This window comes from Taudactylus pleione, unplaced genomic scaffold, assembly GCF_031769625.1.
Source record: "Taudactylus pleione unplaced genomic scaffold, aTauple2 ptg000154l, whole genome shotgun sequence".
NCBI classification, from domain to species: Eukaryota; Metazoa; Chordata; class Amphibia; order Anura; family Myobatrachidae; genus Taudactylus; species Taudactylus pleione.
In genome coordinates this window covers 1,142,935-1,161,942 of record NW_028284556.1, presented here as the reverse complement: position 1 = coordinate 1,161,942, position 19,008 = coordinate 1,142,935, and the positions used below count along the sequence as shown (strand labels likewise).

General features: G+C 41.0%; 1 protein-coding gene across 1 annotated transcript in view; it reads right to left on the bottom strand.

The window, feature by feature from the left end:
* THBS2 (thrombospondin 2) overlaps positions 1 to 18,041 on the bottom strand; it is a 105,598-nt gene extending 87,557 nt beyond the window's left edge. Inside the window, exon 1 of the mRNA XM_088474333.1 lies at positions 17,904 to 18,041. The gene's annotated coding sequence lies outside the window, so the exon portion shown is untranslated. The remainder of the gene's footprint in view (positions 1 to 17,903) is intronic.
* Positions 18,042 to 19,008: the final 967 nt, after the last annotated feature.

Below are 19,008 nucleotides of genomic sequence, written 5' to 3'. Positions count from 1 at the left end.
TCTTTTGAATCCCTACCATCAATTCCAGTGGCAAATGCAGGATTTTGAAAGGGGGGTTTCCAAATAATCAGGTACCATCAAAAAGGGTGTGTGAGGGAAGTGGAAACACACTCAAACCAACTCCAAACAAATAATTGCAAAGTATGGTCCGTTCTCTGCATAGAAGAGCAGTGAACAGATGTTGCGGTGAGGTGAAAGACACTGTTGAGGTTCTGCAGGAGTAGTGAAATGAGAGGCACTGCTGAGATGCTGCAGGGGCAGTGAGGGGCTGCAGGAGCAGTGTAGTGAGAGGCACTGCTGAGGTGCTGCAGGAGCAGCAAGGAGAGAAGCACTGCTAAGGTGCTACAGGAACAGTGAGGTGAAAAGACACTGCTGAGCTGACACTGCTACATGAGGTAGCAGGAACCTGGAGCCAAAGTCAACTGCTCAATTTGGAGAGAAGATCTGGCAATGTGTTGTCAACCTCTGGTGGTTTAAATTGCTGCTGAGCATTGTGATAGGACAAGTCATGTAATGTGGTCAGGAGCTGTAGAAGTGGATTGGCCATTGGTAGTGTGACATTATAGGCAATATGGCAGCACCCATGGAATTAGTGGGAGCCACAAGGGAAATGCCAGACCCAGCATCTACTGGAGGCCGCAAAACAAAGACAGGTCATGTGGTCAGGTGCAGCGGAGGAAAGACAGGTCAGACGGCCTAACATGCAAACATGCACCGCCGGACCGGACAAGTCATGGTGCAGTGTGTGACACATCTTTTGTATAGAAGTGCCAGGATGATATTGTCCTTTCTGTGTTGAACATGCACAACTCCCTTTATTAAAGTCATGTCTTCATTAAAAGATCACTAACTTAGGGCCTCATTTACTAATGAGTTTTATCACCAAAACAAGTGATAAATTTCACTGTGTATGATAAATGGTGCTCGTGCCAATCAGCTCTCAACTATCAGCTGTTAGAAAATTGACAGTTGGGAGCTGATTGGCTGGAGCACCATTTATCATACACAGTGAAATGTATTACTCGTTTTGGTGATAAAACTCGTTAGCAAATGGGGGCTTTAGTATGGTAAAGAGCAATCACAAAACAAAGCACATACCAAAATTCCCATTACACAGAGTACTGTCAATTTTCCACCCTGAAAATCTTACTACTTTGTGGCACAATGTTGAACTAAGGAAGCAGTCTGGGTGAGCCCATGTCATGCTGTCCTAATTTGTAAGGCATGGTGGAATATCCTTGACTTTTTACACAAGGTTATAATAAAATACTCCCTTCATAGGGTAGATTGGTGCAGTGCATGTTCTTCCAGTCCATTCAGCAACTCTCTCTTATTCTAAAACTACAACTTCACTTAAACGGGTAAAACCATAATTGAATAAATTTCCAAACAAAATTGGTTAGGCCTACCAGAACTCACTCCCATATTGATGGATACGTAAAGACAGGGATATCTACAAGCAACTAACGTTGGTCGGCATATTTGAGATGAGCATGAATCAATACTACAGTGCACCTAATGATCTAAAATTTCATAGTGATACTGACATTTTTGCATAACATACAATATATGTATATGCATAACATCACTTTTCTTTTACAATACATTTTACATTCTTAAATTCTGCAATTTACAATAGTGCAACAACTTTCTATGGCAGACCATATAAAAAACACAGTAGGAGCCAGATTCATGTGATTTATCAGTGTACTGTATCAGTGTACTGTACCAAATAATGCTAAAATACTAGTGGACCTTGCCATATAACAGGGACATCTGTACAATAAACATTTTAAATGTACTTTTACACAATAAACTATTAAACAAATCCTTTTGGTATAGCTCCCATACTCCTGTATGGATAATTTCATTCTGTTACATAAAAAATCAGGCACAATCATATTTAAACACATTAGGAAGTACAACCACCATGTTTGACGGAATCGGTATGAAATACCGCGGTTCGATTCCCGGCAGCGCCTGGCCGACCAAAGCAGAGTTCCCGGCAGCGGAAGCCCGACAGCGCTGGAAATCCCGATCGTCGATAGGTAAGTATTGACTAACTTAAAATAACCCCCTAGCCCTAACCCTTCTTAGGGGTACCTAACCCTAACCTCCCCCCCAAGTGCCTAACCCTAATCCCCCCATTATTTTCCTAACCCCCCCTTCCCCGCTGCCTAAACCTAAGTCCCCCGGGGGGGTGCCTAACCCTAAGTGCCCCCCGGGGGTGCCTAACCCTAACCCTCCCTCCCCCTAGCCTAACCCTAACCCTCCCGGGGGGTGCCTAACCCTAAATCCCCCCGGGTGCCCTAAACATAACCCTCCCCCCTGCGGCTGTCCGCTCGTGGTGTCTGGCATCCCTTCGATCAGGACATCTAGACACCCAGCATTTCACCCTGCCGGGATATGACAGTCGGGAAGCCGGCTACTGGTATTAAGGCAGCAGGCTTCCCGATTGTATACCTGTTTGACATGCAAAGCATAAAGTGAAGAGTGATACAAGCAGTAAAGTAACACTATTACCCATAAACTTATGCCAAAATATACAGAAATATGATACAAATATGAAGTAGATAGTAGTTTTGAAAGGAAGCCTATCTAAGCAGCCACCAATGGCTCATATGAAATCGCTGATTGGGAAACCACAAGGATCATTCCATTCATGGCACTGCTTAAAAATGCTTTTTATAAATGTATCATTAGTAATTACTGGTATTTTAAAGATAAAGAAATTACTGTTGTTAATGGAGTTTTGAATTGCAAATTTGGTAGTTTTAGAACAAATTGACTGCTTGGACCCAAAAGGCTGGTTATCCTGACCAACATTTACTGGGACCAAACAGACCGTATGTCCATATATACCGGCAGAAAGTCTAGTATGTATGGGGTCGTTTGCTGATTACTCAAATTTCCAAGCTTCATGATCCACTTACACTCCTAGGTAACCTGAGTGACCTGATCCCTCAAATTTTGCTGTCTACATGGGTGACCTAATTGATCAATTGATCAGACATCTGGTTGAGTTACAGTAAACTGGAGTTAACATAAGAAATTGTCTACAATTAAAGATAATGGTATATTTAATTTGCTCTCTGGTTGGCTGAAATGAAAGATAATGCTACTGTAAACAATAGAACTCTGATTATCCAACTCCAATTATGAGATACTTTAGTTATTGAAACATGATCTATGGAAACCAAAAAATAATTTTTACTTATACTAAAATATTTTATTTGTTCAATGTTTTTTTTCTTTATTTTCTGTTTGATCCACTGATGAAATAATGTATCTGATGGTACACAAGCCCATAAAAACAAAATTGTATAGTAAAATTACTGAATAACATACTGTACACACAAACATAGTTTAAGACATGGCCGATTAGCCGAGCTTCCCTCAACCCTAATTAGTTTACATATTTGAACCTCTACTGTATTTAATTTACTCTCTGGTTTTCACTTAAATTATTGCAAGGTTTAGAACTGAGCACCTTTGCACTACAGTGCCGATGCGATAATCTTCAAGCTATTGGAGCAGGTAATGTGGTCTCTCTCTCTCCACATTCCCTTGGAGTGTGTATTGTCTCCTCATTCTGTGTCTACCCTTCTCCAATCTCCAGGATTGTATACAGTGTATATATATATATATATATATATAAATAAATATATATATAGTTCTATAGCATGACACAGCGGCCATGCCAAAGAAAGGACATTTCAATGTCCTAAAACCTTTTCATCAGGACTATAACATGGTAATCATGGTATAGTCCTGATGAACAGGTCTTAGGACCTCGAAACATCGACTGCTGATAACAATGCTTTTGATCATTTGAATACATGCTTTTTTATAACAAACCCAGGAGTGCCGCCTTATTTCCTTAATTTGGCATGGCTGCCGTGTCATGCTACAAGATCCCTATATATATGAATACTTAGGAGGGAACCCTGGTTCGCCCAAATCATCCGGGGTGCCGAATAACAAGCAGACATATATATATATATATATATATATATATAGACATACATACATACAAATATACATACAGTAATAGTATAGCCCGGCACTCCTCCAAACCAAAATACAGGACCCGGGATCCCTCCACAGGTATGTTGCTTAGAAATGAAAACACAGTGGCACTCCAGGATTTAATATAACAGACTTTATTTAGAGTAAAAAAAGGTGACGTTTTCAAGGCAACAACGCCCTGCTTTTTTTTAACTTTAAATATAGTCTGTTTGTTATATTAAATTCACAAAGTGCCGCTGTTTTTTCATTTCTACAGTATATATATATATATATATATATATATACATTTATATATTGGAATAGGATCAGGGTAGGAGGTCCCTCTCCTGGGGTAGATGAACACCTCCAAACACACAGCAGCCAGGAATCAGCACACCAGTCTAGGTTGTCGTGCAAGCTAGCTGTAGCTATTTTTCATTGTGCAGTATAAAAACAGAAATAATATAAATAAATCCTAGCCCATCTGGGCACTAACTAAACAGCATATTCCCTCTCTCCAAAATGGGAGGGCCTAGTGCCCTCACCACAAACATAGGCATATGCACAGTACTTACAATAAGTGTAACACAGTGTCTCTGAACAAGCCTGCCTGCTTGCTCAAACACCTGAAATGGCCCTGTGGATGGATCCTTCACTTCTCTTCTCAAATCCACACCGCCAGGACCCTTTATCCAGCTTTTACTAAAAGCCCCAAACTCCAACAACAAGCACAGACATTTCCTGTGGGTTTTAAAAGACATATGTCAAGAATCTGGGACACACATATATGTCATCTACCACTTTTCCAGTGCTACTATCACAATATATATATATATATATATATATATATATAGTGATATGACCAGGTTAGGGGGTCCCTCTCCTGGGGATGATGGACACCTCCCCACTCAGACAGCAGCCAGGAAACAGTACGCCAGTCTGGGGTCTCGTGTGAGCTGGTCGGAACCAGTTTTTATTGTGCCAAATGGATAAATATAAATCAAAACATAAACATTAAACCTAGCCAATCTGGGCACTAACTAGACAGGTTACTCCCTCTCTACAAGTGGCAGGGCCTACTGCCTTACCACAAACACAGCACATTCAAATATCACAGTGTCTCTGAACAAACCTCAGTGTCTGTTCTCCCCAGGGTATGTGAGACACTGAACCAAAACCTAACACAGCTTATGTGAGCCACTTCCAGGTGCAACTACTAATCAGAATACATAGGGGAAGGGGCCCTAGATTGCACACCCTAATCACAATGTGAGGTGCTACTTGCTGAGACTTGTAGTGCTGCAAGCAAAAAAAAGACAGATGCAAGTGCACACTCTAACTATGCTGAACCTAATAATAATACTGCTAAATTGCATCCAAGAGGTTCTTAGCATAATAATGGCCATGATTATGGGCCTGCCCACCGTGTCCAGGTGACCTCTATCAGACAGGTCCCTAACACTCCTATGGAAAAAATACAGGCCAACCCAGCAGAACCTCCCCATGTCATCACACTAGTGTGAGATTTAAAGTGAGGGTTAAAGAATTAAAACTACTGCTTATCAGCCTGCTCTCAGACTGATAGGCCCAACACCTGGAATGGCCTGTGGATGAAGCCCTCCCTCTCTTCTCACATCCACACCCCCAAGGACCTATTATCTGGCTTTTACCAAATGCTGACACTTCTGGTCTGTTTGCCATAACAGACTTTTCCTGAGGGTTTTAAAACACATATGATAGGAATCTGGGACACACATAAATGCCATCCCAGACTTCTCCAGTGCTTCTATCACATATCCCCCCCATTTGTTTCGACCTGTGGGGCGGAACAACTGCAACCCCCAAACAATGAACACGCGACAAAGCGTCTGCATTGGCCAGCTGGGTTCCTGGCCTGTGTTCGACTGTAAACTTAAAGTTTTGCAATGCCAAGAACCACCTTGTAATTCTCCCATTGCTCTCTTTGTTCTCTGACATCCATTTCAAAGGGGCATGGTCAGTGATCAATCTGAATTTCCTTCCCATCAAGTAGTACCTGAGAGTTTCTAATGCCCACTTTATGGCCAACGCTTCTTTCTCGACCGTAGCATAGTTTCTCTCATGTACATTCAATTTCCTGCTTAAGTAAAAAATAGGGTGTTCTGCACCTTCTTTGCTCTGGGACAGGATCGCTCCTATGCCTACATCTGATGCATCAGTTTGCACAACAAACTCGCTGTCAAAATCAAGGGTCATCAGAACTGGTTGGGTACACAATGCTATTTTTAACTCCTGAAAAGCCTTCTCTACTTCAGGATTCCATTTAACCATGACTTTCTGTTTGCCTTTGGTAAGGTAAGTCAGAGGGACTGCAATGGTGGCATATTTGGGTATAAATCTCCTATAATACCCAGTAATCCCTAAGAAGGCTCTCAACTGCTTCTTATTCAGGGGTTGTGGCCAGTTTTGTATTGCCTCAATCTTATTAAGCTGTGGCTTTATCAAGCCTCTGCCAATGATGTATCCAAGATACTTTACTTCTTCCATCCCTAGGCAACATTTTTTTGTGTTGGCTGTCAATCCTGCCTTTTAGATGGAGTCCAAAATTGCTTGTACTCTGGGCAAGTGAGACTGACAATCAGGACTATGAATGACTACATCATCTAGATAAGCAGCAGCTTACTGTCTATAGGGCCTTAGAATTCTATCCATCATCCCTTGAAAGGTAGCCGGTGCCCCTTGTAACCCAAAGGGCAACATCTTGTATTGGAACAACCCTTCTGGTGCAGAAAAAGCTGTATTTTCTTTGGCATTCTCAGATAACGGCACTTGCCAATACCCTTTGGTTAAGTCTAGAGTGGTTAAATACCTGGCTGTTCCTAGTCTTTCAATTAGTTCATCCACCCTAGGCATTGGGTAGGCATTGAACTTTGACACACTGTTCAATTTTCAGAAATCATTGCAGAAACGCACACTCCCGGCACAATGGGACTTGACCACTCACTATTCGATTCTTCAATTACACCCAATTCCAACATTTTTAATTTTTTTAGAAACTGATTCTCTTTGGGCTTCTGGTAACCTATAGGGCTTTAGGTTAATCTTAACCCCTGGGTCAGTGATTATGTCATGTTTAATGACTGTGGTTTTGCCCGGTATATCCGAAAACAAAACCCTATTTCTGATAAGAAATTCCTTAACTTCCTGCTGTTGAACTGCCGACAGGGTTTTAGCTTCTGTCACCTCGGGTACCAAAGGCCCTGGGTTTACTGGAGGGGCTGGGATGGCTGACAGTGCTGCTCTATCCTTCCAAGGTTTTATAAGATTTACATGGTATATCTGTTCTGGCTTTCTTTTCCCCGGCTGGTAAACTTTATAATTAACCTCCCCCACTTTTTCTAGAATTTCAAATGGTCCTTGCCACTTAGCCAAAAGTTTATTTTCTACTGTGGGAACCAACACCAACACTCTGTCCCCTGGAGCAAAGATGCATAACTGAGCATTGCATTTGTACACCCTCTGCTGTGCCTGTTGGGCATGTTCCAAGTGCTCTCTCACTATCGGCACCACAGCAGCAATTCCTGCCTGCATTTGGGAAACATGCTCAATAACAGTTTTATACGGACTGGACTGCCCCTCCCATGTCTCTGGCAATGTCTAGTAAGCCTCTTGGGTGTCTCCCGTACAACAAATCGAAAGGTGAAAACCCGGTGGAGGATTGGGGAACCTCTCTTATGACCAACAACAAAAAAGGCAATAAGTAATCCCAATCTCTACCATCTTTGTCCACTACTTTTCTTAGCATGTGTTTCAAAGTTTTGTTAAACCTCTCCACTAACCCATCGGTCTGGGGGGTGATACACAGAAGTTCTTAACTGATCAATTTTAAACAGGCGGAATAACTCTTTCATGATTTTTTGACATAAATGGGGTACCTTGGTCAGTCAGGATTTCCTTAGGTATTCCCAACCTGCTAAAGACATGGACTAATTCTCTAACAATGGTCTTTGTTGACATATTTTGCAATGGTATCGCTTCTGGGTAACTGGTAGCGTAATCCATTATCACCAAAATATATTTATGGCCCCGGGCAGACTTCATTAACAGTCCAACCAAATCCATAGCTATTCTTTCAAATGGAACCTCAATAATGGGTAATGGGACAAGTGGACTTTTAAAATGTGGTCTTGGAGCATGATACTGACATTCAGGGCAGGATGCACAATAGTCAGAAACCTCTTTATGGACCCTGGTCCAGAAAAACTACTGTAAAATTCGCTCAGTGGTTTTTTTCTACCCCTAGGTGACCTGCAGTTATATTACCATGAGCAAGATCTAACACTGTTCTTCTGTATACCTTGGGAACTATTAATTGTTCCACAATATCTTCCCCTTTCTTAGACACCTGATACAAAAAATCCTGGCATACTACCATGTGAGGATATGACAACGGACTTCCAGAAGTGAGCAAAGTCTCTCCCCAATATTGCATCATACATCAAACCATGCACCAAACCCACAGAGACTATCGCAGAACCACATTGTATTTCTATGTTCACCTCTGCAGTAACATAATAGCGAGTATCCCCATGTTTGCAGGTCACACCAACAGTTTTCCCTTACGCTTCAAGGAGTTCACCAGTTCAGATTTCATAAGTGTAACCAGGCTACCAGAATCTAACAGAGCCTCTACTCAGTTGCCTTCTACAGTAACTATACACATTTGCATATCTGTCTCAGCCTGTCGGTCAGCAGTACAGGCTGGCTGTGCAAAGAAAGACACTCTGCAATTGACATAAGCAGTATCACAATGCATAGGTTCAGAGGTAAGTGAACAATTAGCAGCAATTTGCGCAAACCACCACATCAGAAACATTGAACTATTATCAAGTCTATTATTGGGTAGGAACCTTCCTGGCCTGGCTGGCCTAATCTCCAGGTTCCAAACCCACAGTCTTAAGTACATTCCACTGCCAAGCACCCTTTTTCCCTAGAACAGTCTTACCAGTGATCACGGGAGATTGCCATTGTGGAAATGGGGCTCGGTGGGGCACACTCAACAGTTCCTCAGCCGCCACATACGTCTCCACCAGTTCAAACAATTGGTCTGCTGTTTTAGGGTCTGCATGGCTCACTCACTTGCGCAGAGTTGCAGGTAGAGATCGCAGATATCAATTCATAACAACCCTTTCCACGATCTGTGGTCCTGTTAGAGTCTCTGGCTGCAGCCATTTTGTGGTAAGATGGACGAGGCCATGCATTTGAGAGCGTGGAGGCTTTTCTGTTTGTAACTCCCAGCGGTGGACTCGTTGGGCATGAACAAATACGTTGTCTCCCAATTGAGTTAAGATTTCCTGTTTCAATTTATTATAGTCTTTCGCATCAGCCAGGTACAAGTCATAGTATACTTTTTGAGGTTCTCCAGACAGGAAGGGTGCCAGAAGACTTGCCCACTGCTCTTTAGTCCAATTTTCTGTTTTTTAGGCCATAAGATACGCTTCCACATCATCACTCTGGGTCATCTTTTGCAGAAAGTGCCTGGCCTGCATGAAGTGAGTGTTGGTTGGAAGACCAGTGGAAGCATCATCAGACTGGACTACTAGCTGTTGTACCACGTCTCTTAAGGCCTGGTGGGTTTCCTCTATGGCGACTTGTTGTTGCCTTTGAGCTGTCTCCAAGGCCAATAGTTGCATAGTTGCACATTGGTGGATTCCTGATGAGCCCTGATGGATTCTTGCTGAGTTCTGGTAGCTTCTTGCTGAATTTTTTAGCTTCCTGCTTGGCTGCCGTAGCAAGGCCTTAACAATGTCCTCCATGTTGTCTTTAGGTGTAGGCTGGAAGTGGAATCTGGCTTCTCTAAGCATCGACCAATGCCACCTTCATGGATTCCATAAAACACAGGTTGACATCCAAATGACAAATTGGTGTCTGTCTCTTTAAATTTCCAATGCAAAACTTTTCTTCTTGCTGCAATTTTCCGTGTGTGTTGCCCGCATTCTCCACCAGTTGTAATATGACCGGGATAGGGGGTCCCTCTCCTGGGGCAGATGGACACCTCCCCACACACACAGCAGCCAGGAAACAGTACGCCAGTCTGGGATCTCATGCAAGCTGGTCGGAACCAGTTTTTATTGTGCCAAATGGATAAACATAAACCAAAACATAAACATAAAGCCTAGCCCGTCTAGGCACTAACTAGACAGGTTACTCCCTCTCTACAAGTGGCAGGGCCTACTGCCTTACCACAAACACAGCACATTCAAATATCACAGAGTCTCTGAACAAACCTCAGTGTCTGTTCTCCCCAGGGTATGTGAGACACTGAACCAAAACCTAACACAGCTTATATGAGCCACTTCCAGGTGCAACTACTAATCAGCCTGCTCTCAGACTGAAAGGCCCAACACCTGGATTTGCCTGTGGATGGAGCCCTCCCTCTCTTCTCACATCCACACCCCCAGGACCCATTATCCGGCTTTTACCAAAAGCCGACACTTCTGGTCTGTTTGGCATAACAGACTTTTCCTGGGGGTTTCAAAACACATATGATAGGAATCTGGGACACACATAAATGCCATCCCAGACTTCTCCAGTACTTCTATCACAATATATACACAGTATAAGGGATGTGCGCTGACCCCCGTGTTTTGGTTTTGGATCTGTATCTCCTTGTGTTTTGGATCTGGATTTGGTTTTGCCAAAATCACCCCTTGCGTGTTTTGTTTTTGGATCTTTTTTTAAAAAATTTATAAAAACAGCTAAAATCATATAATTTGTTATTTTTTTGTTCAATTACATTAATTTCCACTTGTTTTCAGTCAATTTTGACCACCTCACAGCTCACAATATTGTTTTCATCTGGTTTAGGCCCAAAATTTGCACCAAGCTAGTGGGCTGACTAAGCTAAGCAGCAGCAGTGGTTGGCACAAACACGTGGCAGTTCAACTTCCAAAATGGCACATAAGGAAACATATGGTTTCATTAATCAAGAGGCCGGAGTATGTATGTAGTTGAAGGCAGGGACAGGAAGGGTTGATTGGTAGTAAATTTAATTCAATTTTTTGATTTTTTTTTTAAATTAAAGGGGCATGCAGGAGATGCTGTCTGTGGCCATGAACATTTCTGGAGATTTTTGGCATTTGGCAACTGCCTGTAAAAAATTGCAGCAGCAGTGGCAGTTCAACTTCCAACATGGCACAACAGGAAACAAATGTTTTTATTATTCAAGAGGCCTGAAGGAGTTGGAGTATGTATGTAGTTGAATGCAGGGAAAGGAAGATTTAATTAGTAGTAAATTTAATTGAATTTTGTTATTCCAAAGCAAATTTATGAGAGAGGAGGGGAGGCATTTACAAAAAATATTTTACTCATTCACATCAGTCCTTGCCCCAGAAGAATCCTTCAGCACACTGCCTGCTGCTGCTGGGAGTGGATTTTTATCCCTGAAGGGGACCAGGAAGACTACTTGTAGTGCTTAAAAAAACAATTGACTGTTAAACAATCCTTTGCAATGGGGAGCAAGTATGACAGCAGTCACCCAGTTGCGTAGCAGATCACTGACGCCATAACATATATGCTGGTATTAAATGTGTATCCAATATCCGCCAATAATTCAGTGGGTTTTAGACAGTAAATTGAGGTCCTGTGTGCCCACTACCAAATCCCATCAAGATTCCACTTCACTAGAAAAGCAATTCCCAACCTGTACAGGTGCATTAAAGAAAACTTAATTAGTGCCATCCAAAATGCCATTGTAGCCACTGTCCACTAAACCACAGATATGTGGACAAGCTGAACAGAGCAAATGCAAGATTAAAGATACAGTATAAGGTTTAAGTCATATGTTGTGTTCTTCCCAAAGGACACAGATCTGAAGAGATGCAAAGAGCTGTTTGTAAGAAAAGTGTTAGCTGAAGTGGCACGTGATGCAGTGATGGCTTCTCTTTAAGTTTCCCCAGTGAGTGCATCTGCCGAGAAAAAACTAAACTATCCTAAATACCCACTGGTGATGCAGATGAGTCAACACAAAACACAAAAACTTTTTGGATGGATGCGCTGCAGATGATGTAACAGGGAGGAGATTCCTAAATGTTTAAGGTTCCTACCTCTACTTACTCTGGCTTTAAAAAGGGTACAGATGACTTGACAATTGTCCGAATTTGAGTAGAAATAATTCCACACATAAGAAGTGTTTTTTTTGTCTTGTGCCCAGGCATGACATGGCAATAACTGTTACTTCCACTGGTGCCTGATTTACACAAACAACATCCTCATCAAAAACATCCTTATTAGTGTCAGCTACACAAATATCCTCCTCATCCTGGTGCACTTCCACAGAAGCATTATCGATTTCTATGTCATCATGTTCACTTGTGCTTACATCATCATAAGAGGCAGAATCACCAGTCATAAATAAAGACCAAGGCCTTAGCCTTTCCTTGCCACTTCATGCGGTGAAAGGCATATTGACAATTTTATATCTTTCTGCAGCTAACTTTCCCTTTAATGCTTTTCTTTACCACTGTAAAAGTTTGGTTCTTGATTTTAGATGCCCTGACTTAAGCCCTGTATGCCCTTGGGCATCAGCTTTAGTAGATGATGTAGCTGGATTAGTCTCGTCATGACTAGTGGCACTGGCAGCAGCTCCAGCACTAGTATGTGGTTCCTGCTCTCCTCTCAACTGATCGTTCTCCATATCAACAAATCCGAATTAAGTGAGGTACAGCACACACATCAGTTTGTACCAATTTTAAATATTACATTGCGGTATCAATGACCTACAGTGTCACAAGATATTTTATGAATAAGAAAAGTATAACACACTGTGCTACCACTTAGTGTCACAAGATTATTTATGAATAAGAATAACATACTGCGCAACCACTTACAGTGATGTCATTATGTTTTATATATAACGCATATTATTCAGAACTTTGTTGTGGTCAGCGTGTAGACTAATCATTTATTCATGATTGAGGAAAGAAGGGAAAAGTTGAAAATTAGACTACACTACCACTTACAGTGTCACAAGTTTTTTTATGAGTAAAACACTTTGCTACCACTTACAGTGTCATAATATTTTTCATGAATAAGAATAACACACTGTGCTACGACTTATAGTGTCACAAGATGTTTTTATGAATAAGAAAAGAATAACACACTGTGCTGCCACTTAGTGTCACAAGATTATTTATGAATAAGAATAACACACTGCGCTATGACTCATAGTGTCACAATACATGGACAATAAACTGCGGTATGGACGGCAGGATCACCAATCAATAATAGCGCAGCTAAGTTGCTAATGCACACACACACACACACAAAAAAAGCATTTTTATTTTATTTACACTGGGGAAGAGAACCCCAGAATGAAGCAGCAGCCCCTTGATGAACAACACAGACAGCACCCCTTTTTTATGCACAACAAAGCACCTCTGCCGAGTGCGGACAGACCACCTGCAGAGTCACAAATACGTGGACAATAAACTGCGGCATTCTCATCGAACAATAATAGTGCAGCTAAGTTGCTAACGCATACACACAAAAATAAAAAAGAACAAAAAGTACTTTTATTTTTTTTTACACTGGGGAAGAGCACCCCTAATTGACAGAGCACCCCCCCCCCCCTGGACAACACCGCACCCATTTATGGACTGCAACCCTAGCCTGATGGATAGGAAAAAACACAGCAGCAGCCACAGTTAATTGACAGGACAAGTGACAAAGCAACTGCAGCACCCACTGAAGGAAGCCCCCCTTTATATACTGCAGCCTAAGCCCCTTTATGGACAACACAGCAGCAGTATTTAGGCCAAGACCCCGACTGGACACACACACTGAGTGACTAACAGTGACTGACTACACGTCTGCTAGCTTCTCTCTCCACAGCCAGAGTGAAAATGGCGCCGATCGCGGGGACCTTTATATAACCCAAAACCCACAAGCATCCGACAGCGGGAGGATGAAGCATTTTGTCTCGTTTTCTGATCCGAGTCAGGTGTGAAAACCCGAGCCAGACTCGGATCCCACCTCGGTGTTTTAAAACACTGATGGTGCAGTTGGTGCCATGTCCCTGTGTACAGCAGTGTTTTCTTATCCTTGCAAAGTTTCTGCTTCCTTGCCTCAGTTTCTTTTCTTGACTAAACCTTTTGGCTTGTACCTTACATTTTGTATGTGTTTTCCTTGTTCAGTTGTTTATTTTGTTTCTATATTCTTCTGATTATATCACTTAATTTCATTGTTTCTCTGCCCTGGTTCTGTCAACCACAATTTCCCTACTGTGGTCCAAATGTTCTTTGTGCTACATTAAGTCTTGGGGTCATCTGAGTACTCAAGGGAAGTCCTGAGGTGAAAGGCAGCTGCTATAGGCCCAAGAGTAAACAGAGAATGGGAACTCTGTTCTCCGGTAGTGTTTTGGGCAATAGTTCCATTCACATTTTTATGTTGTTCTTGTTTCAGCCTGGTCTGATTTGTTGTGTTAGTGTCCTTTTTCTGTTTTCGTTTGACTCCTGCAATTGACCTTGCCTGAGTGAATACCCATTTTGGCTTGACGTGCAGATGTATTACCACCGGCTCCAGACAATTGACTCTGGTCTGTCTGACTGTCGTCTTGTTATGACATATTCCCTGTATCACTCTTGTTATATCCATAATTTATAAATCACCTTAGCAAAATATGCCAACTGAGCCATCCAGTGCACTTTTGTGAGTTCCTGTTTCCACTCTCCACCAATTACTGATCAGCATTTTCCTGCTGTGATCCAGACCCAAAAGGCACAATTGGTTAATTCTTGCAGGTATTCAATTATTGCTGATTAGACACAGCTAGCATTTAAATGCCAGTATGACACTGGCACCGCCCAGTGATTATTTCATTATTGTGCCCTGTGAGTCTCTTTATGTGTTAAGAATGGGTGTAGTATGTAATACCGCCAGCCGGGGTGAAGATCCCGACAGCTAAAAAGGTAAGTATAACTAACCCTATTCTCCCCCTTAACCCTAACCCTCCTTTAGGGGTGCCTAACCTTAACCTCCCCCCCTGTGCCTAACCCTAATCCCCCTCTAAGTGCCTAAACCTAACCCCCCATCCCCGCAGCCTAAACCTAAGTCTCCCGTGGGGGTGCCTAACCTCCCCCCCTGGGTGCCTAACCCTAGCCCCCCTTCCCCTAGCTTTAACCATAAGTCCCCCCCAGGAACCCTAAAACCTAACCCCCCCCTCCCCCTGCGGCTCCTCCCGCGGCTGTCCGCGCCCAGCTTACCTTCACCTTCGTCGGACGCCAGTCATTAGTACCTTGCCGGGATTTGTCTGTCGGGAAGTCGGGGGTCGGCATTTCGACCGTCGGCTCCCTGACTGCTTCCCTTAAGAATAGGTCAGTGACACCTTGATATTAAACTACTACTCCTCTTCTTTTCTAGCACAAATTATCATAACTATAGAAATGTACATAATTACATATAATGTACATAATTACATATAATGTATATAAACTAATTCATAATCATTGGACATTCCTAATGCATTAGTGCATGACCAATGTTCTGTCTTTGATCATTTTATCAAACAAATAACATGGCATACTTAATTCCCCTAATTGAATTGTTTTAGTATTATGCTGACAAACAGTTTGCATTTTTGTGGCTAGTTGACATGTCATAGATGTGCAGCTACATCACACATGTGCAAAAAGATAAACAAATGACATACAGGTGAATTAAAACAAAGACATAAAATTAGTGGGTATTTAATCACAGAGACAACTTCATTTAGTTTGATCCTCTGGAATGTGGCTTCCAAGTCCTGTTCTTTTGAATTCCTTTAGGTAATGAGTATTACAAATAAATTAGAGTATGTTTCTGTAATATGAGTACACACTTGTTTCAGCCAAACAGATTACATCTTGATACAAACAGTTTGGCACATGAGCATATAGTACACGTGTTAAATTATAACAAAGGAAACCACTTAACACAGCACATCAGCCAAGTCAGCGCCAACTTCAGATCTAAAATATCATTCTCTGCCTTTGCAGAGGCCTGCAGAGGTAATCCATTGATGTATATAAACCACAAGTTTTATTTAAGTGTAAGTAGATCAAATCATGATTATAGAAATATTATTTGGTTAATAGACCACTACTAATCACTACGACAGCAATGAGACCATCCTTAATAAATTATATGGCTCTCTATTGTTTGTTGCTCTTGGAACAGGAAAATACTTGCTCTCCTGAAGCCCATGGGAGTATGGGGAAATAGGTAACACAGAGTAAACTATTTTTTTCTACAATGTGGGGCTCACCCAACACTCAGCTGGTTTATTCCATAAGAATATTTAGACTATCTATTATCACTCACATAAAAAGTTTTCATTGAAAATCTTATATTTCTGATGAGTTTTTATAATTACAGAGCATGTAATCTAAAGGTGTATTAGAAATATAGGTTGTAAAATCAACTTGATGGGGATACCACTATTTCAATAAAATACAAAGTACTTGAATGACGACTGGCTGAATGTACCGCTCAGTAAGGGATGCCATTCATTACTAATTCTTTACCTAAAACTACTCATTAGTCACCAGAAATTCTTTACAGTAAGCCAAAACTGTTTAAGCAGAAAGACAACACTGGCTGTAGCAAAGTCTAGCACAATAGTGCACATTTATTCATGTCATACAGACTATTAAAAGAAGCACATACATGAGGAAGTGCACTTCAGATAGATAGCTAATATTTTATTATCATCTAAATTATAACATATTCAAATTTGTGTTCAAACAACATATAAGTGTTATATTTCTATAATGAAAGCGTGATGAATATCAAAAATAGCAACCAAGCAGAAAAAAATTATTTGCTAAACGAAGAAATGTAACAGTTTCAGATATAAAATCTTATAACAATGTTAACTCACATTCTATTCAGGTAGCCTTTAAACCAAAGTGAGCTGGGGATTACTATAGTACAATAACCTGGCACTTAAAATTATCTACTCACCACAATCAGATATCTGTTAGTAGAGCAATAGAGTCATAAGGCTTGAATGGCAAATTTTAGTGAGCAATGTAAAGTGATAATACATATACTGGCAGCTGCAACTCTGCAAGCAATATTTTCTATAAATAAAAAACATAGTACTATTCCTTTCCATAATTTTGATAACTAACTAATCAGGAATAGTGAAATCCCTTTTTATATATATATATATTACAGGTAAACCTCCTGTAGTCAGCTGGTTACGGAGAATACCAAGTATATATATATATATATATATATATATATATATATATATACATATATATATACACACACACACACATATATATATATATATATATATATATATGCAACATTCACACAACCACATTATATTATATTATCTTTGTTTTCTATAAGTGGTGACAACACTATAGCTAACCATTACTCTGAGTATCAGGAGTTTCCCCCTTCCTCCCTTTAGGGCCAGTTAAGGATTTAACAGACCAATACCAAAGTACTGTAACTGTCCAGCTCCATTTAGCCCCAGTGTGTAGCAGGTCACACGCACACATCCTGCACTAATCATTCTAGTAAATGCTTCCTAAATCACTCCTCTAATAGTCAAAGGAATTGATAAGTGTTATAATATAAATATATTGTTGATTAGTTCTTATTGGTGGCTGGTTTACATATGTAAAACTCTCTTAATATGAGGATGGCAGCCCAAACAGTTAGCTTCAAAGTTAACGTATAGTCTTAAAATATCAAAATCTGCACAATAATTGAATTTACTCTGTAGTATAATTGAACTGCACAGCACACCCATTCATTCCCTAAATACATTTCTAGTTTTAAGTACGTGGTATTCAATGAAAAGAATATATAAGATGATCAAAAAGCAAAAAAAATATATATATATAAAGCAAATATCTTACCTGCTATTGAAAGAAATGTGCTTTAGAGTCCTATTGTTTTGTGTCCAATCCAAATATCCGTAAGAAAATAGAAATAAAGAGACCATAAAAAATTCTTAAAAAGTGCAAATCTAAAGTTTCCTAAGAGCGCTAGCTTGTCTTATGGGGAGCCTTGTCTACAATGGTTAGAGAGGAGCGTTCAGTCATTTATATAGCCTGTCCTGCATTGCATGCTGTCAATCATCCCCATAAGGAAGCACTTTCAAGGAGTTAGAAAAAAATCAGCTCTATGTGGAATGACATAATCCTCTCAGACCTGACACTATTCTGTATAGCAGTGCTGCTGAGGTGATGCTGCTGCTGGGAGCCTGCCTCCTTCTGTGTGTGAGGAGGACATTCCTCCTCGCCGCCTGTGTGAGGAGGGGCGACACAGGGAGATGATGGGGCTGCTGTGGGAGAAACTCATGTGTCTCTTTTGTGTTAGGAGTTATAAATAAAAGTCACGGCTTGGTGTGTTGGACATTTCTTATTTGTTGAAGTAACTTTTGGACACTGCAGCCACATTATTATCTGAAGGTCACTTTCTGGAATAAATTCTGCCCTCTGACCATGGACGTAATAAAGAAGAGAATTTTGCTGCCAAACAGACCACTGCATGTACAGGCAATAAGATAATGCACTCAGTGACTTCATCTACAACTTAAAGCACACGTAATGGGGCCCATACATCAGCAATCACAAAAAAACAATTCACAGATTATGCAATTTTTTTTCCCCCCAGATTTAAAGATTCCCAAATCCAACAATCTGTGCCCATACATTACAGGTAATTTTCAGATCTGCCAATCTTGGAAGGCTCATCATTTGACAAGTAACGGTCTGCAAGTTGGCTGATTTTTACTTTACACTGGAAATCTACAGCTCAGATTGGTTGGTGAATCCAACTTGCAGACAGCTTGATTAGTGATTCTGATCACTTTTTGATCGGAATAGGCAATCGGTTAACCCCATACCTTTTTTGGGACAATCATCTACAAAATGGCAAATTGCCTCAATTAATCATAGATGTATGGGGATTTAACTGTCTAAGCTGGGTACACACTAAACGATCTGCAAACGATGCAAT